Raw genomic sequence first — 24,706 nt, 5'->3', positions numbered from 1 at the left:
GGCTCAAAGGGCTAGATGGCCTACTCCTGCTCCTATTCCTTATGTTCTTATATTCTTATGTTCTCTCGTTACCTTCTCTATGAGCAGTATGCTTTGTCTGTATAGCACGCAAGAAACAATACTTTTTACTGTACGTTAATACATGCGACAATAATAAATCAAAGACAGGAATGAGCCTAACATTCAACAGCTGATGACATATGCCAATAATCAGCAGACTTTAGCATTGCTATGCAGAGTTTAAACTCCTGAATCCAGCATAACCTTCTGAAAATTTATTAAGCACAGAGGTGACATCCAAAGCGTGAAGACAGCGACCTTTATTAATGGGGCACTGATACAACACGTGAACATGGCCTTCCTCAAGTCACTGAAAAGTTACTTTCTTATATTTGTGCCTGATTGAGTATTGCAAACTGCTCCACTGGACACTGAAGTGATAATGCATCCTGGTCAATTCTGCTCACCTTTTTCTTCAATTCTAAATATTATTAATCATAATGCTTTCCTACTGAAAACCTCAGACACAAACAGCACTTGAAATCTGAAGTCAAATAAAGATGCAGAAAATTCACCCCCCATAATTTACCCCCCAGGGTGACATGGTGGCACAGTGGTTAGCACTGCTGCTTCACAGCGCCAGGGAACTGGGTTCGATTCCTGGATCGGATCATTGTCTGTGCAGATTCTGGACATTCTCCCTGTGTCAGCGTGGATTGCCTCCGACAGGTTAGGTGGATTGGCCATGCTAAATTGCACTTCAGATTCAGGGGGACTAGCTAGGATAAAAGCATGAGGTTATGGGGATAGGGCCTGGATGGGACAGTGGTCAGTGCAGACTTGTTGGGTCAGTTGGTCTCCTTCTGCACCGTAGGATCCTGGGTGTGCACAAAACCGGGCAGGCACGCTGACAGAGTGCACGCACAACAGACTGGACATGCACACTGATAATACATATGTATACCTACCAACAGGGCATACCAAGAGGCTGACAGGATGCACATTCCCACTGACATGCTCATGCACTGACTGGGCATGCCCGTACACACTGGGGGCAGACATTGACAGGTCACCACACTGAATGGGCCCGCATGTCTACAGAATCATACAGTCATAGAGATTTACAGCATGGAAACAGGTCCTTCGGCCCAACTTGTCCATGCTGCCCTTTTTTTTAAAACCTCTAAACTAATCCCAATTGCCGCATTTGGCCCATATCCCTCTGTACCAATCGTACCCATGTAGCTGTCTAAATGTTTTTTGAAAGATAAAATTGTACCGGCCTCTACTACTACCTCTGGCAGCTTGTTCCAGTCATTCACCACCCTCTGTGTGAAAAAATTGCCCTTCTGGACACTTTTGTATCTCTCCCCTCTCACCTTAAATCTATGCCCTCTAATTTTAGACTCCCCTACCTTTGGGAGAAGATATTGACTATCTACCTTGTCTATGCCCCTCATTATTTTATAGACCTCTATAAGGCCTCTACAAGACCTCAGCCTCCTATGGTCCAGAGAAAGAAGTCCCAGCCTATTCAGCTTCTCCTTATAACTCAATCCATCAAGTCCTGATAGTATCCTATAAATCTTTTCTGCACTCTTTCTAGGTTAATAACATCCTTTTGATAATATGGTGACCAGAATTGCACACAGTATTCCAAATGTGGCCTTACCAATGTCTTGTACACCTTTAACAAGACGTCCCAATTCCTGTATTCAAACGTTCTGACCAATGAAACCAAGCATGCTGAATACCTTCTTCACCACTCTGTCCACCTGTGACTCCACTTTCAAGGAGCTATGGACATGTACCCCTAGATCTCATTGTTCTGTAACTCTCCCAAACGCCATACCATTAACTGGGTAAGTTCTGCCAAACTACCAAAATGCATCACCTCGCATTTGTCTAAACTAAATTCCATCTGCAGGATGACAGGTGGACACGCCTGTTGGCAGGTGACAGATGGGCACAGGTGTCCATAGGGTGGCAGGGTGACAGATGGACACATGCATCCATAGGGTGACAGGTGAACATGCATATTGTCAGGTTGATAGGTGGGCACGTGTGTTGACAGGTGGGCACAGGTGTCCATAGAGTGACAGCGTAAACAGATTGACATACATATGCTTCCTCTATTGGGATAAATTTTCCAGTTCCGCCTGCCACAGGAATTGTCACAGATGGGACAGACAGTTCGATAAATCCCTTTAAAAGTCTGTTGACCTCAGGCAGGAATTTCCAGACTCAAGGCAGAAGCAACCAGAAAATCACATCCGCAATTTATTTTGAGTATGCGCAATTTAAGTGTACTGCTGTTTTAAATTTTCTTGCACAACTATACACTTGCGGCAAATTAAAGGGGCTGATTGTATGCAGGTTATACAGGGAATTTTGGGTTGCTGCACAGCCATACAGCTTGGAGAAAACATTGTTGGAGTGTAAGATTAAGATCCTGCTGCAGTTATAGAGGGCTTTGGTGAGGACACATCTGGAATACTCTATACGGAACTGATGTCCATACCTTAGAAGGAGTGCAAGAGGGTTGTTTTTCAAACTGGAGGGCTGTGACCAGCAGTGTGCCTCAGGGATCAGTGCTGGGTCCTCTGTTATTTGTCATTTATGTTAATAATTTGAATGAGAATATAGAAGGCATGGTTAGTAAGTTTGTAGGTGACATCAAGATTGATGGCATAGTGAATAGTGAAGGAGGCTATCTCGATTGCAAGGGGATCTTGATCAATTGGGCCAGTGGGCTGACGAATGGCAGTTGGAGTTTAATTTAGATAAATGTGAGGTGATGTATTTTGGTAGATTGAACCAGGGCAGGACTTACTCAGTTAATGATAGGGTGTTAAAGAGAGTTACAGAATAAAAAGATCGAGGGGTACACGTTCATAGATCATTGAAAGTGGAGTCACAGGTGGACAGAGTGGTGAAGAAGGCATTCAGCATGCTTCATTTTATTGGTCAGAACACTGAACGCAGGAATTGGGATGTCTTGTTGAAGTTGTACAAGACATTGATAAGGCCACACTTGGAATACTGTGTGCAATTCTGGTCACCCTATTATAGAAAGGATATTATTAAACTAGAAAGAGCGCAGAAAAGATTTATAGGATGCTACCGGGACTTGATGGTCTGAGTTATAAGGAGAGGCTGAATAAACTGGGACTTTTTTCTCTGGAGCACAGGAGGCTGAGGGGTGATCTTAGAGATGTCTATAAAATAATGAGGGGCACAGATCAGCTAGATGGTCCATATATTTTCCCAAAGGTAGGGGAGTCTAAAACTAGAGGACGTAGGTAAATGATAAATAGTAGGACACTGAAGAGTGTAGTAGAACAGAGGGATTTGGGAATACAGATAATAATTCCCTAAGTGGCATCACAGGTAGATAGGGTCATAAAGAGTGCTTTTGGTACACTGACCTTTATAAATCAAAATATTGAGTATCAGAGTTGGAATGTTATAGTGAGGTTGTATAAGACATTGGTGAGCCGAAATTAGAGTACTGTGTGCAGTTAAGGTTGAAAGAGTACAGAGAAGGTTTACAAGGATGTTGCCAGGACTTGAGAAACTGAGTTGCAGACAAAGGTTGAATAGGTTAGGACTTTATTCCCTGAAGTGTAGAAGAATGAGGGGAGATTTGATAGAAGTATATAAAATTATGATGGGTATAGATAGAGTGAATGCACGCAGGCTTTTTCCACTGAAGCTAGTGGAGAAAAAAACTAGAGGGCACGGGTTAAGGGTGAAAAGTTTAAAGGGAATATTATGGGGAGTTCTTCACACAAAAAGTGGTGGGAGTGTGGAATGAGCTGCCAGATAAAGTGGTAAATGCGGGGTCACTTTTAACATTTAAGAAAAACTTGGACGGGTTCATGGATGAGAGGGGTGTGGAAGGATATGGTCCAGGTGCAGGTCAGTGAGGCTAGGCAGAAAAATGGTTCGGCACAGACAAGGAGGGCCAAAAGGCCTGTTTCTGTGCTGTAATGTTCTACAGTTCTATGGTTTAAGATGAGAGGGGAGAGATACAAAAGTGTCAGAGGGGCAATTTTTTCCTACAGAGTGGTGAGTGTCTGGAACAAGTGGAGGTAGTAGTGGAGGCGGGTACAATTTTGTCTTTTAAAAAGCATTTAGCCACTTACATGGGTAAGGTGTAAGGGGATATGGGCCAAATGCGGACAATTGTGACTAGTTTCGGGGTTTAAAAAAAAGGGCTGCATGGATAATTTGGGCTGTGGGGCCTGTAACCGTGCTGTAAACCTCTATGACCATAGGGTGACAGGTGGGCCTATGTGATGACAGGTGACAGGGTGATAGGTGGACATGGATGGCGTGAGGGTGACAGGTGGACATACATGTCCATAGGGTGACAGGGTGACAGGTGGACATACAAGTCTATAGGGTGACAGGTGGACACACATGTCTATAGGCTGACAAGTGGACATACACGTCTATAGGGTGACAGGTGGACATACATGTCTATAGGGTGACAGGTGGACATACATGTCTATAGGGTGACAGGTGGACATACACGTCTATAGGGTGACAGGTGGACATACACATCCATCGGGTGACCGAGTGACAGGCGGACATACACGTCCATAGGGTGACCGGGTGACAGGTGGACATACATGTCCATAGGGTGACCGGGTGACAGGTGGACACACATGTCCATCGGGTAACCGGGTGACAGGTGGACATACACGTCCATAGGGTGACCGGGTGACAGGTGGACATACATGTCCATAGGGTGACCGGGTGACAGGTGGACATACACGTCCATAGGGTGACCGGGTGACAGGTGGACATACATGTCCATAGGGTGACAGGTGGACATACACGTCTATAGGGTGACAGGTGGACATACACATCCATCGGGTGACCGAGTGACAGGCGGACATACACGTCCATAGGGTGACCAGGTGACAGGTGGACATACACGTCTATAGGGTGACCGGGTGACAGGTGGACATACACGTCCATAGGGTGACCGGGTGACAGGTGGACATACATGTCCATCGGGTGACCGGGTGACAGGTGGGCACACATGTCCATAGGGTGACCGGGTGACAGGTGGACACACATGTCCATAGGGTGACAGGTGGGCACTGAATGGGAAACCGGCCATGATCGCACCCGGCGGATGAAGCGAGGGTCCCGCGTTCGGGATCAGAGCCGCGGGCTGCTCGGGTCCCACCTGGTCCTGAGCTCCAGGGCCCTCACAGCCGCCTGTACTCACCACATTGTCCCCAGCACAGAGTAGCCGGAGCCCCGGGGCGGTGCTGTCCACAGGAAGGTGTCGGGACCCCGCCGCCCGTTTCCCCGCAGCGCGAGGGCGGAGCAACCGCCAGGAGGCGGGAACGGCCTGCCCCGCCGCTCCACCAATAGGAGCACTGCCTGCCCCGCCGCTCCACCAATAAGATCACTGCCTGTCTCCCCGCTCCACCAATAGGAACACCGCCTGTCTCACCGCTTCACCAATAGGAGCACTGTCTGCCCCGCCGCTCCACCAATAGGAGCACTACCTGCCCCGCCGCTCCACCAATAGGAGCACTACAGTGTGGCCCCGCCTCCCTGCTCCCGGCCGTTTGGAGAGAACATTCCAGATGGCTGTCGGTGTTTGTGGAAAAACTGACCTTGATTTAAGCGCGGAATATTCTCGCTCTTAGTGTCAGATTTGTCCCTCTTCATCCTAAAGAAATCGTTTCCTTTGATTTCCTATTAACTGGGCAGGAGGTGATTAATGAAGTTGCAGAAAGTGGAAATAATCGCTAGGAGTTCACAGATAAATGGCAGGTGGCTGCAAAGTGACCGGCCCGGCCCAGCCGGATGGGCCCATTGGGTAACGCACCCCAGGCCAGCCAAGTCCGGCCCAGCCCAGCCGGATAGGCCCATCGGGCAACCCAGCTACTGAGAACCTAACTTTCATTTTTTGGCAGAAAGGGGGAAGGCGGCTACTGAAAAAAGTTACGGACTTTGCTGAGGAACTTGCAACAAAAAACTTTTTACAGCTATATACAGATTTGTAAGGATAACACAACTTACAAAATCTATCTTGTGCTCTAAAATTCAAAGTACACAATCCATGTTAACCAACAGGTGACCTGGGATCAGATAACCGAAGTCTGAAACCAAATGACTAATACCACCCCAGACAACTTCCAGTTTCTCATCAACTCGCCCTCAGACATTTGTCTCACTATGAATGCTGTCTTTCATATGAGGATTTATAGTCTCCATTCTCAAACAACGTACTTTGGAATCTTCTTCCAAACAATGCTTTCTCTCAGAAGTCTTCAACAAGGATCCATCTCCAGGTTTGCAATATCTCCTTCTGATTCTCCTTGCCCCTAAATCACAACATGCATTCAAGCTTCATCTTTGACAGAATCTCGAAGATATCCAGCCATGCAATCAGAACAGGACTGCTTCACAGACATGTACTCGGCAGTCACAAACCTTCATCCTCTCCACTGATTTCCTAGCTTCTTGCAGGCCTAGTTTGCTTCAAGTCTGCATCCAGCAGCTTTCTGACTTTATGCTTAGAGCCACCTTCTGCTCCTCACTCTTAACCTCACTGGACAGCTTCTGTTCCTACTCTCTGTCCTTGTTCCTTGAGTTAGCTTAACCTTGAGAATTTTTCTTGTCCCTCCCTGGTTTATTGGGACATCTTTCTGTTCTGGGAAATCTGCCCACAACAAATTTCATTTCCTTGTCTGCATAGGTGAAGGGCTTCTTTTAAACGTAAAAAAAAACTGCACGTGTTTGACAAGCATTTGACAAGGTACTACATGGTAGGTTGTTGCATAAGGTTAAATCTCACGGGATCCAGGGTGAAGTAGCTAAATGGATACAAAATTGGTTTGATGACAGAAGTCAGGGAGTGGTTGAAGATGGTTGTTTTTTAAACTGGAGACCTGTGACCAGTGGTGTGCCTCAGGGATCAGTGCTGGCCTCACTGTTGTTTGTCATTTATATTAATGATTTGGATTAGAATATAGGAGGCACGGTTAGTAAGTTTACAGATGACACCAAGAGTGAAGAAAGTTATCTCCGATTGCAACGGGATCTTGATCAATTGGGCCAGAGGGCTGATGAATGACAGATGGAGTTTAATTTAGATTAATGCAAAGTGATGCATTTTGGTAGATTGAACCAGGGCAGGAGTTACTCAGTTAATGGTAGGACGTTGGGGAGAGTTACATAACAAAGAAATTCAGGATTACAGGTTCATAGGTCATTGAAAGTGGAGTCACAGGTGGACAAATTGGTGAAGAAGGTATTCAGCATGCTTGGTTTCATTGGTCAGAACACTAAATACAGGAGTTGGGACATCTTGTTGAAGTTGTGCAAGACATTGGTAAGGCCACACTTGGAATACTGTGTACAGTTCTGGTCACCCTATTATAGAAAGGATATTATTAAACTAGAAAGAGCGCAGAAGAGATTTACTCAGGTGCCACCGGAGCTTGATTTGCGTTATAAGGACTTTTTCTCTGCAGCGTAGAAGGCTGAGGGGTGATCTTATAGAACTCTATAAAATAATGAGGAACATAGATCAGCTAATCAATATCTTTTGCCAAAGGTAAGGAAGTCTAAAACTAAAAGGCATAAGTTTAAGGTGAGAGGGGAGTGATACAAAAGGGTCCAGAGACACAGAAGGTGGTGAGTGTTTGGAACAAGCTGTCAGTGGTAGTAGTAGAGGTGGGTACAAATTTGTCTTTTAAAAAGCATTTATACAGTTACATGGGTAAGATGGGTATAGAGGGATATGGGACAAATGCGGGCAATTGGGACTAGCTTAGGGGTTTAAAAAATTGAGTGACATGGACAAGTTGGGCTGGAGGGCCTGTTTCCATGCTGGAAACCTCTATGACCATGTTTGCAGCGTGATTTACCATCTCTTCAACAGGGATTCTAACCAACTGCAGATGTGCAGTCATTCTCCAGCCAGCACATATGCAAACCCCAAAAAAAATGAGACCATAAGACATAGGAGCAGAATTAGGCTTTTGGCCCATCAAGTCAGCTTCACCATTCAATCATGGCTGATATTTTTCTCATCCCCATTTTCCTCCCTTTTCCCCATAACCCTTGATCCCCTTTATTAAACAAGAACCTATCTATCTCTGTTTTAAAGACAATGACCTGGCCTCCACAGCCTTCTGCAGCAAACAGTTCCACAGATTCACCACTCTCTGGCTGAAAAAATGCTGCCTCGTTTCTGTTTTAAAGAAACATCCCTTTAGCCTGAGGTTGTGCCCTCTGGATCTAGTTTTTCCTACTAGCGGGAACATCCTCTCCACATCCACTCGATCCAGGCCTCACAGTATCCTGTAAGTTTCATAGAACATAGAATATTACAGCGCAGTACAGGCCCTTCGGTCCTCGATGTTGCGCCAACCAGTGGAACCAATCTAATGTGCCTCTAACCTAAACTATTCCAGTGTTATCCATATGCCTATCCACTGACCATTTGAACGCCCTTAAAGTTGACGAGTCCACAACTGCTGCAGGCAGGGCATTCCACGACCTTACTACCCTCTGAGTAAAGAACCTACCTCTGATATCCGTCCTATAATTACCACCCCTTAATTTAAAGCTATGTCCCCTGGTGTTAGCCATCACCATCCGAGGTAAAAGGCTCTCACTGTCCACCCTATCCAATCCTTCGATCATCTTGTATGCCTCAATCAGGTCACCTCGTAACCTTCTCTCCAATGAAAATAACCTCAAGTCCCTCAGCCTTTCCTCATAAGACCTTCCCACCATACCAGGCAACATCCTGGTAAACCTCCTCTGCACCCTTTCCAATGCCTCCACATCTTTCTTATAATGCGGCGACCAGAACTGTACGCAATACTCCAAGTGTGGCCGCACCAGAGTTTTGTACAGTTGTAACATGACCTCACGGCTCCGAAATTCAATCCCTCTACCAATAAAAGCTAACATGCCGTACGCCTTCTTAACAACCCTATCAACCTGGGTGCCAACTTTCAGGGAGCTATGCACATGTACCCCGAGATCTCTCTGCTCGTCAACGCTACTAAGAGTCCTTCCATTAGCCCTATATTCTGTACTCCTGTTACTCTTACCAAAGTGAATCACCTCACACTTTTCCGTATTAAACTCCATCTGCCACCTCTCGGCCCAGCTCTGCAGCTTACCTATGTCCCTCTGCAAACTGTAACATCCATCCTCACTGTCTACAACGACTCCAACTTTGGTGTCGTCAGCAAATTTACTAATCCATCCTTTACACCCTCATCTAGGTCATTTATAAAAATGACAAACAGCAGTGGCCCCAAAACAGATCCTTGAGGTACACCACTTGTAACTGAACTCCAGGATGAATATTACCCATCAACCACCACCCTCTGTCTTCTATCAGCTAGCCAATTCCTGATCCAACCTGCTAAATCACCCTCAATCCCACGCATCTGCATTTTCTGCAATAGTCTACCATGGGGAACCTTATCAAACGCTTTGCTAAAATCCATATACACCACGTCAACTGCCTTACCCTTATCCACCTCTTTGGTCACCTTTTCAAAAAACTCCATAAGGTTTGCAAGGCACGACCTACCCTTCACAAAACCATGTTGACTATCCCTAATCAATTTATTTCCCTCTAGATGATTATAAATCTTATCCCTTATAATTCTTTCCAAAACTTTGCCCACAACAGAAGTAAGGCTCACTGGTCTATAATTCCCAGGATGGTCTCCACTCCCCTTCTTGAACAAGGGGGCAATATTTGCTATCCTCCAGTCTTCCGGCACTACACCTGAAGCCAATGACGACATGAAGATCAAAGCCAAAGGCTCTGCAATCTCCTCCCTAGCCTCTCAGAGAATCCTAGGGTAAATCGCATCCAGCCCAGGGGACTTATCTATTTTCACACTCTCAAGAATTGCCAATACCTCCTCTTTATATACCTCAATCCCGTCTAGACTACTACCTGGTATTGCAGTATTCTCCTCGACTACACTGACTTTTTCCTGCGTGAATACTGACGAAAAATACTCATTCAGTGCCTCTCCTATCTCTTCAGGCTCCACACACAACTTCCCACTGCTGTCTCTGACTGGCCTTAATCTTGCCCTAACCAATCTTTTATTCTTGACGTACCTGTAGAAAGCTTTAGGATTTTCCTTGATCCTATCCGCCAAAGTCTTCTCATGTCCTCTTCTAGCTCCTCTTAACTCTCTCTTTAGCTCCTTTCTGGCTAATTTATAACTCTCCAGTGCCCTAACTGAGCCTTCACGTCTCATCTTTACAAAAGCCTCCTTCTTCCTCTTCACCAGAGATTCAACTTCCTTAGTACACCACGGTTCCCTCGCTCGACCACTTCCTCCCTGCCTGACGGGTATATATTTGACAACACCAGGTTTTAGTCCAACCTATTTATTTGATAATATACTCACAAGCTTTCGAGGGACACCCTCTTCGTGTCCCTCGAAAGCTTGTGAGTATATTATCAAATAAATAGGTTGGACTAAAACCTGGTGTTGTCAGACTTTTTACTGTGTTTACGCCAGTCCAACGCCGGCATACCCACATCATGGGTATCTATTTATCAAGGACTCGCAGTAGCTGCTCCTTGAATAAGCTCCACATTTCAGATCTTCCCAGCCCCTGCAATTTCCTACTCCACCCTATGTATCCTCAATCTCGCCTAATAGCCTCATAATTACCTTTCCCCCAGCTATAACTTCTGCCCTACCGTATATGCCTATCTCTTTCCATCACTAAGGTAAACGTAACCGAATTGTGGTCACTATCACCAAAGTGCTCACCTACCTTCAAGTCTAACACCAGGTCTGGTTCATTATCCAGTACCAAATCCAATATAGCCTCGCCTCTTGTTGGCCTATCTACATACTGTGTCAGGAAACCTTCCTGCACACATTGGACAAAAACTGACCCCTCTAACATGTTTGAACTATAGCTTTTCCAATTGATATTTGTAAAGTTAAAAGTCCCCCATAACAACTACCCTGTTACTTTCACTCCTATCCAGGATCATCTTTGCAATCCTTTCCTCTACATCTCTGGAACTTTTTGGAGGCCTATAAGAAACTCCCAACAGTGTGATCTCTCCTTTCCTGTTTCTAATTTCAGCCCATACTACCTCAATACACAGGTCCACATCAAACGTCCTTTCTGCCACCGTAATACTGTCCTTGACTAACAATGCCACGCCTCCCCCTCTTCTACCACCTTCTCTGCTCTGACTGAAACATCTGAACCCCGGAACCTGCAACAACCATTCCTGTCCCTGCTCTATCCGTGTGTCTGAAATGGCCACAACATCGAAGTCCCAGGTACTAATCCAGGCTGCAAGTTCATCCATCTTATTGCGTATTCTCCTAACATTAAAGTATACACACTTCAAACCACCCTCCCATCTGCTAATACACTGCTACGACCTAGAAACCTTATCCATGACCTCCCTGTTCTCAACCTCCTGTACAGTGGAGCTACAATTCAGGTTCCCATCCCCCCTCTGAATAGCATTGGCAAATTTTGCCCCCAAGATATTGGTACCCCTCTGGTTCAGGTGCAGACCATCCCTTTTGTAGAGGTCCCACCTACCCCAGAATGAGCCCCAATTGTCCATGTATCCCTCCTGCACCATCCCTTTAGCCACGAGTTCAAATGTCCTCTCTCTCTATTCTTCTCCAAACCAGAGATAACAACTCTGTCTGTTTTAGCCCTAAGCTTTCACCCTAACTCCCTGAATTTCTGTCTTACATCCCCATCCCTTTTCCTACCTATGTCATGGGTGCCTACATGAACCACGACTTGGGGCTGGTTTCCCTCCCCCTTAAGGATCTCTGAGGTGTTCTGAGGAAGAGTGTCCTTGCTATAGAGGGCGTACAGCGAAGGTTTACCAGGCTGATTTCTGGGATGGCTGGTCTGTCATATGAGGAAACTAAATCGGTTAGGATTATATTCACTGGAGTTTGGGAGAGTGAGAGGGGATCTCATAGAAACTGATATAATTCTAAGAGGATTAGATAGGGTAGATTCTGAAAGAATGTTCCCAATGGTGGGGGAGTCCAGAACTCAGTGGCATAGATCTGGCCACCCTATTATAGAAAGGATATTATTAAACTAGAAAGAGTGACACACAGATGGACCTGGGTGTGCAGGTCCACAGATCCTTGAAGGTGGCAAACTTCAATCCATCTTATTGCGTATCCTCCTAACATTAAAGTATACACACTTCAAACCACCCTCCCATCTGCTAATACACTGCTACCTAGAAACCTTATCCATGACCTCCTTATCCTCAAACTCCTATACAGTGGAGCTACAGTTCAGGTTCCCATCCCCCCTCTGAATCAGTTTAAATAAGTTTGAATAAGATCCCCACTCATCCTTCTAGACTGCAACGAGTGCAGTCTCAGAGTCCTCAACCGTTCCTCATACGCCAAGCTCTTCATTCCAGAGGATCATTCTTGTGAACCTCCTCTGGACCCTTTCCAAGGCCAGCACATCCTTCTTTAGATATGATGCCCAAAATTGCACCCAATACTGCAAATGGGCTCTGACCAGAGCTTCATAAAGCCTCAGAAGTACGTCCCTGCTCTTGTATTCTAGCCCTCTTGACATGAATGCTAATGTTGTATTTGCCTTCTAACCACCAACTGAACCTGTACTTTAACCTTAAGAGAATCTTGAACAATGACTCCCAAATCCCTTTGTGTTTCTGATTTCCTAAGCATTTTCCCACTTAGAAGATAGTCTATGCTCCTATACCTCCATCCAAATTGCATAACCTCACACTTTTTCACATTGTATTCCATCTGCCACTTCTTTGCCCATTCTCCTAACTTGTCCAATTCATTCTGCAGCACCCCTGCTTCCTCATAGAACATAGAACAGAACAGGCCCTTTGGCCCTTGATGTTGTGCTGAGCTATGTCCGATCCCAAGATAAAGCTATCCCACTCCCTCTCATTCTGGTGTGCTCCATGTGCCTATCCAATAACCACTTGAAAGTTCCTCAGTGTCCAACTCCACTATCACAGGAGGCAGTGCATTCCATACCCCAACCATCCGCTGAGTAAAGAATCTACCTCGGACATCCCTCCTATATCTCCCACCATGAACCTTATAGTTATGCCCCCTAGTAACAGCTACATCCACCCAAGGAAATAGTCTCTGCGCGTCCACTCTATCTATCCCTCTCATCATCTTATAAACCTCTATTAAGTCGCCTCTCATCCTCCTCCTCTCTAAAGGGAAAAGCCCCAGCTCCCTCAACCTTTCCTCATAAGACCTACCCTCCAAATCAGGCAGCATCCTGGTAAATCTCCTCTGCACTCTCTCCAATGCTTCCACATCCTTCTTATAGTGAGGTAACCAGAACTGCACACAATATTCCAAATGTGGTCTCACCAAGGTCCCGTATAGTTGCAGCATAATCCCATGACTCTTAAACTCAAACCCCTTGTTAAAAACGCCAACACACTATAAGACTTCTTCACGCCCTATCCACTTGAGTGGCAATCTTCAGAGATCTGTGGATATGAACCCCAAGATCTCTCTGTTCCTCCACATTCTTAAGAACCCTCCATTGACACTGTAATCCACATTCAAATTTGTCCTACCAAAATTAATCACCTTGCACTTATCAAGGTTAAACTCCATCTGCCACATTTCTGCCCAGTTCTGCATCCTATCAATGTCTGTTTGCAGCCTACGAGAGCCCTTCACTTCATCCATTACTCCACCAATCTTGGTGTCATCAGCAAATTTACTAACCACCCTTCAGCCCCCTCTTCCAAGTCATTGATAAAAATCACAAATAGCAGAGGACCCAGCACTGATCCCTGTGGTATACCGCTGGTAACTGGCCTCCAGTCTGAAAATTGTCCTTCCACCGCTATCCTCTGTCTTCTATGAAACAGCCAGTTACTTATCCAATCAGCCAAATTTCCTTCTATCCCACACCTTATTTTCTTTAAATGCCTTACTAAAATCCATGTATATGACATCAACTGCTCTACCTTTGTCTACCTTCGTCTACACTCTTAGTTACCTCCTCAAAGAATTCAATCAAATTTGTGAGGCAAGACTTACCCCTCACGAAACCGTGCTGACTATCCCGGATTAGAAGAGACTAAATTGGTTCAGATTATATTCATTGGAGTTTAGAACAGTGAGAGGGGATCTCGTAGAAACTTATAAAATTCTAACAAGGTTAGGTAGGATAGATTCAGGAAGAGTGTTCCTAATGGTGGGGGAGTCCAGAACTAGGGGGTCATAGTTTGAGGATAAAGGGTAAACCTTTTAGAACTGAGATAATGAGAAATTTCTTCACCCAGAGGGTAATGAATGTGTGGACTTCACTAATAATGAATATATTTGAGGATAACATGTTGTCTGATTTCAAGAAATTACATATAGCTCTTGGGGCGTAAAGGATCAAGGGATATGGGAGGAAGGAGGGATCAAATTGTTGAATTTGATGATCAGCCATGATCAAGATGATTGGTGGAACAGGCTCAAAGGGCCGAATGGCCTACTCTTGCTTCTAGTTTCTATGTTTCTAAAGCAAACAGGAACAATTTGCTTGTGTGTGACTTTTCCAGGCCAGCATATGCACAAAGACTGCTGAGTTCTGCTTGGCCCAATCTGCATTTTTAAGAGAAGTAATTCTTCTTTTCCCTTCCTGGACCTGTAACAATGTTTAAGGCATTTTGATCTTTCAGAAGAACAGGAATTTAGAAAAAGGTGGAGGAGTAGCTCTATTAACTGAGGATGACAATGCTACAGTAGTGAGAGATTATCTTAATTCCAGAGATCAAGATGTAGAATCAGTTTTAGTGGAGATCAAAAATAGCAAAGGTAAGACATTACCTTTGGGAATGGTCCCTAGTTCTTCTAACAGTCAACACACTATTGGACAACATATACAGGAAGAAAAAGTGGGGGCTTGTAACAAATGTGCAGCAACAATGATGGATGGTTTTAATCTACATATTGAATAGAGGAATCAGACTGACAAAAGTAACCAGAGAGCAGGGTATTCTAGAGGCGAGATTAATTCATGACCTCAGTGTGAAGGAACCTTTAGGTATTAGTGATCACAACATGATTGAGGATGTTACGATTGCATCCAGTTTGAGTGTGTTACGATTGGGATGGGAGGAGTGCATTTTCTAGCAAGACCAACCTGCAGACTGTACCATTAATTTAAAAGTTTACTCACCAAAATAGCCAATTGCATACCTTTACTACTGGTCCCCAGGATAAAACAGAATCGAGCTAGGATCTTTCAACAAACTCAGAATGATTCAAAACCAGAAAATGCTGGAAAATTCAGCAAGTCTGATTGTTCATTATGAAACAGAAGTTATTTTAACAAGCTGCAGCTATTGGTTATCAAACAGTTGTAGCCATCTATCTCTTCCTAAAAGATCCCCCCAGCACACGCACATACATATGCAAACAAAGGAAAAATAGATAGTCCCTCTGCCGAGACAGGCTCCAGTGTGTCTATCTTTGCACAAAGAATCCAAATGGAAGTAGGAATCCGCATAGAATGCTTTCAAGGCTGTGAAAACACGGTTGCTATTGGCTAATCTGCTGGTCCATTTTGATTGAGACAGGGAGCTTATCCTGCTGTGCAAGACCTGCCCTACAGTATGGGAGCAGGACTTTCTCATCTAATGGAGGATGGGTCCAAAAATCCATTGGTTTTGTATCTACAACGCTAACAAAGGCTGAAAAGGGACAAAGAGGATCCAGCTGTCATTTTTGTGGTGAAAAGGTTCCATCAGTACCTCTCTGGTCATTTGCATCACCATATGTACTGACTACAAGTCACTGGATGAATCTTTTCAGTGAGTCAAAATGTGTTCCGCCTATGGCCTTAGGAAGAAACATCACTGGGCACTGTGCAGATACTGTGCCTTTAAGAAATATATTTATTATCATGTTTCTTGTGAGAGGCAGTATTTGTTCCAAGGAGCCTGAAAAAACACATAGCTCCATGCTGAGACTGCAGAATAATAACTCATTTTAGTTTATGTTGTGTTTGTCTAAACAGAATTGATGTATTTATCTTACTTGGTTTTTCCCTTGTGGGTTGGCGAGCATGGTTTTGATTAGGTTGATTGACAAAGACTGAGTCATGTGCTGATGGGAAGAGCTAATCTTGTAGGGAAGATACACGGTTTCTCTTTTATTTTAAAAAACAAGTGGTTTGTTGCCTGTTTCTGAAAGAAGCGAGGTGTGTTTTCTCTCCAGAAATACTCTGAGAACTCTAAGACTGCAACCTAAGTACAAAAAAGAAAACCTGTGTTTTGCTCACTGATTTTGAAGAGGAAGATTTTAAGTCTGAAAGAGGAATATTTCTTGAATTGGAACTCAGTAAGAGGTTATCAGTTAAGAATTATAAAGTATTGTTCAATTGTTAAAAGTTAAGCTCATACATTTATTATAATTAAACTGTGTTGTTAAATAAAGTTTGTTTTGATAAAAGCTTCCCAGTTTGTGAATGGAATTGCACCTGGAGTGAATCACCTTATCCTCACGCTAATGCCAAAATAGCGCATTGTTGAGGTCTAGTCTGACTTTATACTATAACTTGGGGTTTCTGATCTCCTATCCTAACAATGTTTACATTGTCAGTCTATCAGAATAATAGATTTGATTTGTATTATCATATGTATTGGGATACAGTGAAAAATATTGTTTCTTGTGTACTAAACAGACAAAATATACCATTTATAGAGTACATAGGGTGCAAATATATGTTGCAGTTACAGATAGGGTGAAGAGAAAAGTCAGCTTAATGTATGATAGGTCAAAAGTTTGATGGCAGCAGAGAAGAAGCTGCTCTTGAGTCGGTTGGTACGTGACCTCAGACTTTTGTATCTTCTTTCCAACGGAAGAAATGTCCGAGGTGCACGGTGCTGTTGATTATGCTTGGCTCCTTTTCTGAGGCAGTGGGAAATATAGACAGTGTCAACAGCTGGGAGGCTGTTTGCGTGATGGATTGGGCTACATTCATGACGTTTTGTAATTTCTTACAGGGGCCATACCAAGCTGTGATACAACCAGAAAGGATGCTTTCTATAGTGTATCTGGAAACATTGGTGAGAGTTGTAGTGGACATGCCGAATTTCCTGACCGAGCAGGGAAAGATAATACAAATGCAGATGTGTTGAGTTGTGCCTCTTTGCCGGATTTGCCATCCAAGGTGTTGTGTCCTTCAGAGACAAATTTCTTACCAAAGAGACTAGCCCAATCTCTAATGAGTGCTAAGTAAATTAAGCAGTGGATGGGTAGAGATCCTATCTTATCTCAAGTCAAGAGATTTCTGATGCAAGGGTGGCCAACTATTATAGAAGATGATGAATTGAAACCTTACTTGAAACACAGGGATGTCCCAAGTGTGTGGGATGGAAGAATACTGTAGTGGTCTAGAGTGGTCATTTACCCACTGTCATTCACAAGTCATAGATGAAATTCATTCAGCTCATCCAGGTACCTCTAGCATGAACAGTCTAGCCAATTCATATGTTTTGTGACTTGGAGAACAAGGCGAAGACCGGTTTGGCATGTCAGACAAAACAAAAGATGGCGCTACCAGCACTGCTTCATCCTTGAGAGATCTCAGGGTGAAAGTGAGCAGGAGACAAGCGAAGCAGAAGGAGGGACATGATTACCGTACCAAAGAGAGGCAGTTCAAACCAGATGATCAGGTTTACTTTGGTAGTAACCAGAGGTGGTTACCGTGAATAATTTTGAAACAAAGTGGTCCAGTGTCTTGAGTCATGAGACTGCAACATTGGAAGAGTTGTTCGCAGACACCAAGACCATATTCATTTACATTGTGACTTAATCAGGAAATGTTTCAGAGTCAGCAATCGTTACAGATAACATGGCAGAAGGTAATGCTGGTGTGGGCATTCACCAGGAAGTGGTTTGTGTGTTTCCAGGTTTGCCAATTGACTTTGCTGGGGGAGGGAAGAGGAAAATTCATGTAGAGATTCTCAATCTAGCTCTTCACCAATGATTCTAGATCAACTGTTACAAGATTCACCAGTGCTATTGCATAGCTCACAACTAGTGTGGTTAAAACTGAGGGAAGAAGGACCAGTATATAGTTAAAACATTACTATCATTGTATTTCTGTCCTAATGGAGATCAAAATATAAGTGGGATGATGTGTTACAGAGTGTCATTTTGAATTGTTCTATAAGCCTTTCTCTTATGTAATTGTTTTACTTGCATCTGTTGAGAGTTCTGAGCATGTGCAGGTTTTGGAGTTGTTTTCAGTCTGTCAGAGTGTGTTCCTCAAGCAAGATCTGTTTTACTAGTGCTCCTGTTTTTGTAGTTATTACTGTTATTACTGTTCTACTGAGTTACTGTTATTATTAAACTTTGTAATTTATTATCTAAAGAGATCCATTTTTCAAACAACACATTCAATTGCCTTCATCGTGATCTCAAGTTACCACAGATTATTTTCCCAATCCATCATAGCCAACTTGCCCTCATACCTTCATAGTTTCCTTTGTTCAGATTTAAGACTCTAGTTTCAAATGAATTATACCACTTTCAAACTTAATGTGAAATTTAAATCATATTATGATCACTATTTCCTAAAGCTCCTTTACAGCGAAATTACTAATTTGACCTTTCTTTACTAAATCTACAATAGCCCAAACCCTTTTTTGTTTTTCAAGGTACTGCTTCAGAAACGCACCTCATACACATACAAGGAATTCATCCTCCACTGCTTTTGTGAGAATATTTAAATGGAAGTCACCTATAATTACTGTATTTCCTGTTATAAATACATATCTCCACTTTTTAAAATGCAAGGTATTAGGAACTTGGAATGAAACAAAAAGTCAAGAATTGGAATTAGGGATTTAGCTGCCATGTGAATAGTGAGATACAGTTAGCCTAGTCGAAGGTTGAAACAAATACTTTTTTATTTTTATTTATTAGTCTCTCAAGTAGGCTTACATTAACACTGCAATGAAGTTAATGTGAAAATCCCCTAGTCGCCACCTAGTCCAGTATCTGTTCGGGTACACTAAGGGAGAATTTAGCATGGCCAATGCACCTAACCAGCACATTTTTTGGACTGTGGGAGGAAACCGGCGCACCTAGAGGAAACCCATACAAACTTTGCTTAACAAGATGGAGGCTAGCAGTCCAGAGATCTCAATTATATCCAGGCCCCTGCTTTTGTTTCTGTACAATCAAGCTATTGTGCAGAAACAAAAGCAGCAGAAGTCTGTCTGTATCAGATCTCAGGGGGTGGTGTCTGGAATTTGCTGCCTGAGTTGGTGGTGGAGGCAGAGACCCTAAACTCTTAAAAAAACCTGGATCTTTAGTGCTGTAAGCTACAGGGCTATGGGCTGGGTGCAGGAAGGTTAGATTGGAAAGGGCACCCTCAGGCTGGCATGGACAAGATGGGCCAAATGGCATCCTGTGTTGCAACTTTTCTATGATTCTACGGATGAATGTACCACCAACAAAGACAATCCATACCTCCAGAGTAAGATTAACGATAGAAGTCCAAGGTTGCCAATGGCCTTTTGAAGCATGGTACCTGAACACAGAGAATTTGATTTATGAGTAACTTTTCAGTGTGTGCCAGTTTGGACTTTTGAAAACTTGCTCATCCTATCTCAGTGTATAAATATATCAATTCTGCAAAGTTACACCACAGGTCAACAAGTCCATAACGTGCAAACCAAATTTAGCTTTATTTCTAGAGAAATAGAATTGAAAAGTAGTGAATTTATATTAAACTTTGTATTGCACCTTGTTGGACCATGCTTACTACATTCAGTACTGCATTCAGTTCTGCTCACCATACAAATGGAGTCACTGGAGAAGGTGCTGAGATGGTTTTACAAGGCTGACATCAGAAATGGGTGCAGATTTTGTTAAGAATCCCACTGATGTTCAGTGTGAGTTGTCCTAAATCCCGGAAAGGAAATATGGAATGCCAGTTCTTAACCATTCATTTTTGCGATTTGGAAAATTGTGAGAAAAGAGATGAAACCTGGTGAGGAAGGGAATGAGTCTTGTGGTAAATATTCAAATTGACAAAACATCTCTTAAACTTTAAAACACAAAACAAGAAAGGCCACAGCACAGGACAACATTTACAATTAACTACAATAATGGTTACCCAGACAGTACACGGATAGAACTAAACCTCTCTCTTCCTAAACTCTGAGAATACTTTCCCCAAAACAACATCCCATGTGTTTTCAGACTATGAGCCAAATCCAGCAAATAATTACCACACAGGACATATAGGTTTCTTTCAGGAAACCTTTCTTCTAGTTTCAAGTAGAACCTACATAGAAACATAAAAAATAGAAGCAGGATTTGACCCTTCGAGCCTGCTCTGCCATTCATTTTGATCATGGCCAAATTCAATAGAGACCATCAATATAAGATAGTCGCCAAGAAATCCAATAGGGAATTCAGGAGAAATTTCATTATGCAGTGTGGTGAGAATGTGGGAATGTAGTATAATAGGATAGATGCATTTAAGGGCAAGTTAGACAAGCAAATGAAGGAGAAGGGGATAGACAATTATAAGATTTTGATGAGGAAAGATTCGAGGAGACTCAATTGGAGGATAAGCATATGGCATGGATTTATTGGATTGAATAGCCTGTCACTGTGCCATATATTCTATATAATCCTTTGTAACATTTGTTAGTTTAAAGACCTCAATTTGATTACTTCTCAACCTTTTAAATTAAAAGAACACCAAGCCAACTTTATTGAGCTGATTCTCAGAATTTCTCATAGTTTCCTCCCACACTCCAAAGATGTGTGGGTTAGGTTGATTGGCCATGCTAAAATTGCCCTTAGTGTTAGGGTACTAGCAAGATAAATACTTGGGGTTATGGGGGTATGGCCTGGGTGGGATTGTCCTCAATGCAGGCTTGATACCCAAATGGCCTATTTCTGCACTGTAGGGATTCTGTAATTCTATTCTATTCTATAATAATTTAACCTCATAATCTCTCCCTCGGTCTGTTTTTATTGCTCTCTCTCTCTCCCACTCTCTGCCAGTCTGTTTATCACTCGCAAACACACCTGTTTTATTCCCACATTTGTTCAATATGGTGCTGAGATCTTTGTCCGTTTCTGTGTACAGGCTGACTAGAGCGGGTTTAGAACATAGAACATAGAACATTACAGCGCGGAACAGGCCCTTCGGCCCACAATGTTGCGCCGACCAGTCTTATTTTTAAAAAAAAACATTGACCCACTAATCTAAACCACTCCCTTTTCGTCCATAAACCTATCCACCAATCTCTTAAACGTTTCTAATTGAAGCAATAGTCTCAGGACTGATTGTGGGAATGGTGAAGGGAGGATAAATGGAGTTATGGCTCCTCATTTTGCTGAATTGTCCTGCCTTGGAATTTCTTTATCTCAATCTCTTTCTCACTTCCAGGGTGATCAAGTCAGATTCAAAAACCATTAATTAGAAGATGTCAGTTGCATAATCTCTGTTGCAGATTTCCCCTGAACACTTAGTTCATACCTGTCAGTGGCAATGGATAGGAACTAATAGGGATGTAATTGACTGCTTACAGCAGTCAGTCTCCTACCGGGCTGCCCATTAATTAATGCATGTGTGTGTCTGGCATTCCAATGCTGCAAGGACCAGATACACTGGAAAAGAGACAGTCTAGACACGGAGAAATAGAGACATAAAGACAGGAATAATGAAACAACTTGCCAGAGAAAGATGGGAGCAAGAGACACAGAGAATAAGGAAGACAGAGAGACAAAGAGAGTGAAAGAGGTCAAAGAAGAAAGATAAAGGAACGAGAGATACAGAGGGCCCAATTCTCCAAAAAAATGCCAAGTGCTGAACTGGTGGGAAAAATTGTGTAAATCACAATTGTTTTTTCAGTGGGAATTCAAACTCGAATCTCCCACACTCTGTGCACTGCAGAGGTCACAATTGTGAATATCATTAAAGGCTGGGGGGGTAGCGGGGCAAGTACAATGATTACTAGCCAGCTCAATCGCTGGCCACCCCAGCACCCTCAATGCGGTCCCCCCAAGTCCCCCATGGCTCGATTGGGACCCCCACGGCCAGGCCCGGCCCAACCTCCCACCGGTACCGAAATGCCCCGATCTCCAGCAGTAATGATCACATCCCCAGCCCGGCAGAGCCCCCGGGAGGCAAACTACACCCCCAGCCCAGCCCACCCCAATTGCTAGTCTCCCTCCAGACCAAATTCCAATGCAGAGTGGCAATGAGACCCCCCCCACCCCCACGATTTGCCCCTAGACCCAGCCTACAATAGGCCTCGTACCCCATCCTTGGCACTGCCCCACGCCCGGTGGGCTATGTCAAGGTGCCTCCTTGGGCAATACCAGGGGCATAGGCTGGCACTGCCAGGGTGCCCATGCCCAGGGGGTACCACTCCCTGCTACCTGACCCCTAGGGGGACCCCAATTGCTCCCCACTTCACTCCAGCAGGGTCTCCCGCCAGTTCCCCGGACATGGGCAGCTACTCTAAACCTGCTGGAGTGAAATACTCTGGCAGGATGGAAGATGCTATCGGGTACGAGAATTCAGTCCCGGGTCCAATAATGACATTTAAATTACATTAAAAACAGATTAAAATCACTTAGCTAGTCTTCCCGCCGGTTTCCAGCATGGTCCCAACTGCGCGTACTCGCCAGTGCTGGGAGACACACATGCATCGGGAATCCATGTGCGAAATGGTGAAATGGCCAATATGTGCATCACTCAACACAACACACTAAAAACTAGTGCATTGCAATCGGAGAATCAGATCCAGGGAGTGCGAGATAACTTTGTGATATATTTCCAAATCAGAATGGTATGTGACTTGGAGCTGGTGTTCCCACGAAGCTGATTCTATGATATAAGTTATTAACACAGATGTTAAACAGTTGAGGCCCAAGTCCAGACCCTAGCTATACCCTTTATTCTTTAATTGAACATGGGCATCATAGAACATAGAACACTACAGCACAAACAGGCCCTTCGGCCCACAAGTTGCGCCGATCATATCCATACCTACCAGGCCTATCTATAACTCTCAATCCCATTAAATCCCATGTACTCATCCAGAAATCTTTTAAAAGACCCCAGCGAGTTCGCCTCCACCACCACCGATGGCAGCCGATTCCACTCACTCGCCATCCTCTGAGTGAAAAACTTACCCCTAACATCTCCTCTGTACTTGCTCCCCAGCACCTTAAACCTTTGTCCTCTCGTAGTGACCACTTCAGTCCTGGGAAAAAGCCTCCGAGAATCCACCCAATCTATACCTCTCAACATTTTATAAACCTCTATCAGGTCGCCTCTCATCCTTCGTCTCTCCAGGGAGAAGAGACCTAGCTCCCTCAACCTATCTTCATAAGGCATGCCATCCAATCCATGCAACATCCTTGTAAATCTCCTCTGCACCCTCTCAATAGCTTCCACGTCCTTCTTGTAGTGAGGCGACCAGAACTGTGCACAGTACTCCAAGTGGGGTCTGACAAGGGTCTTATAAAGTTGCAGCATTATCTCCCGACTCCTAAACGCAATCCCTCGATTAATGAAGGCTAGTACACCATACACCTTCTTGACCACATCCTCCACCTGCAAGGACGATTTAAGAGTCCTGTGGACCCGGACCCCAAGGTCCTTCTGATCCTCTACACTGCTAAGAGTCCTATCCTTGATATTATATTCCTTCATCCCATTGGACCTGCCAAAATGGACCACTACATATTTATCCGCGTTGAAGTCCATCTGCCACTTCTCTGCCCAGTCTTGCATCCTATCTATGTCTCGTTGCAACTTCTGACATCCCTCCAGACTATCCACAACACCACCAACCTTCGTGTCATCGGCAAACTGACCAACCCATCCCTCCACTTCCTCGTCCAGGTCATTTATGAAAATGACAAACAGCAAGGGTCCCAGAACAGGTCCCTGGGGCACTCCACTGGTGACCGACCTCCATGCAGAAAAAGACCCATCTACAACCACTCTCTGCCTTCTGCAGGCAAGCCAGTTCTGGATCCACAAAGCAATGTCCCCTTGGATCCATGCCCTCTCACATTTTCAAGAAGTCTTGCATGGGGGACCTTATCAAACGCCTTGCTGAAGTCCATGTAAACCACATCCACCGCTCTTCCTTCGTCAATGTGTTCAGTCACATTTTCAAAGAATTCAACTAGGCTTGTAGGGCACAATCTGCCCTTGACAAAGCCGCGCTGACTATTTTTGATCATACTAAACTTCTCTAAATGTTCATAAATCCTGTCCCTCAGTATCCTCTCCATCAACTTACCAACCACTGACGTCAGACTCACCGGTCGGTAATTTCCCGGGCTATCCCTGTTCCCTTTCTTGAAAATAGGAACCACATCACCGACATTTGTTGCTTACCTCTAATTGCCCTTGAATGCATCTGAAGTTGTTCCTAACCACAATGTTTATAAACATCCTAGTTCTGCCTGACAGCTGCAGGAAACCTCAAAGAAATTAAGTGCTTTTAGCTCCTCTTGGAAGCTATCAGATTTTCAAAGGTCTTCAAAGGCTGGCAATGGATTTGATCTTTCTAGGAAGGCTCAGACGTGAGAAAATGCAATGTTACAAGAATGAGCCTGAATGAGCAGCTGTGGGAAGGGAATATCCCCCCTAGTGA

General features: G+C 44.0%; 2 protein-coding genes across 15 annotated transcripts in view; one reads left to right on the top strand and one right to left on the bottom strand.

Moving 5' to 3' along the window:
- The window catches only part of cbfa2t3 (CBFA2/RUNX1 partner transcriptional co-repressor 3), a 147,656-nt gene extending 142,309 nt beyond the window's left edge, over positions 1-5,347 (bottom strand). For all 13 annotated transcript variants that reach the window (XM_080186627.1, XM_080186618.1, XM_080186620.1 and 10 more), the window contains exon 1: positions 5,246-5,347. The gene's annotated coding sequence lies outside the window, so the exon portion shown is untranslated. The remainder of the gene's footprint in view (positions 1-5,245) is intronic.
- A 268-nt stretch (positions 5,348-5,615) lies between these two features.
- Positions 5,616-24,706, top strand: part of acsf3 (acyl-CoA synthetase family member 3) — a 101,534-nt gene continuing 82,443 nt past the window's right edge. For both annotated transcript variants that reach the window (XM_080186615.1, XM_080186614.1), the window contains exon 1: positions 5,616-6,323. The gene's annotated coding sequence lies outside the window, so the exon portion shown is untranslated. The remainder of the gene's footprint in view (positions 6,324-24,706) is intronic.

The sequence above is a fragment of the Carcharhinus amblyrhynchos genome, chromosome 4, assembly GCF_965287045.1.
Source record: "Carcharhinus amblyrhynchos chromosome 4, sCarAmb.v2.hapA, whole genome shotgun sequence".
In the NCBI taxonomy this organism is placed as follows: Eukaryota; Metazoa; Chordata; class Chondrichthyes; order Carcharhiniformes; family Carcharhinidae; genus Carcharhinus; species Carcharhinus amblyrhynchos.
The sequence above is the reverse complement of the archived record's forward strand: the minus strand, read 5'-3'. Positions and strand labels throughout refer to the sequence as shown.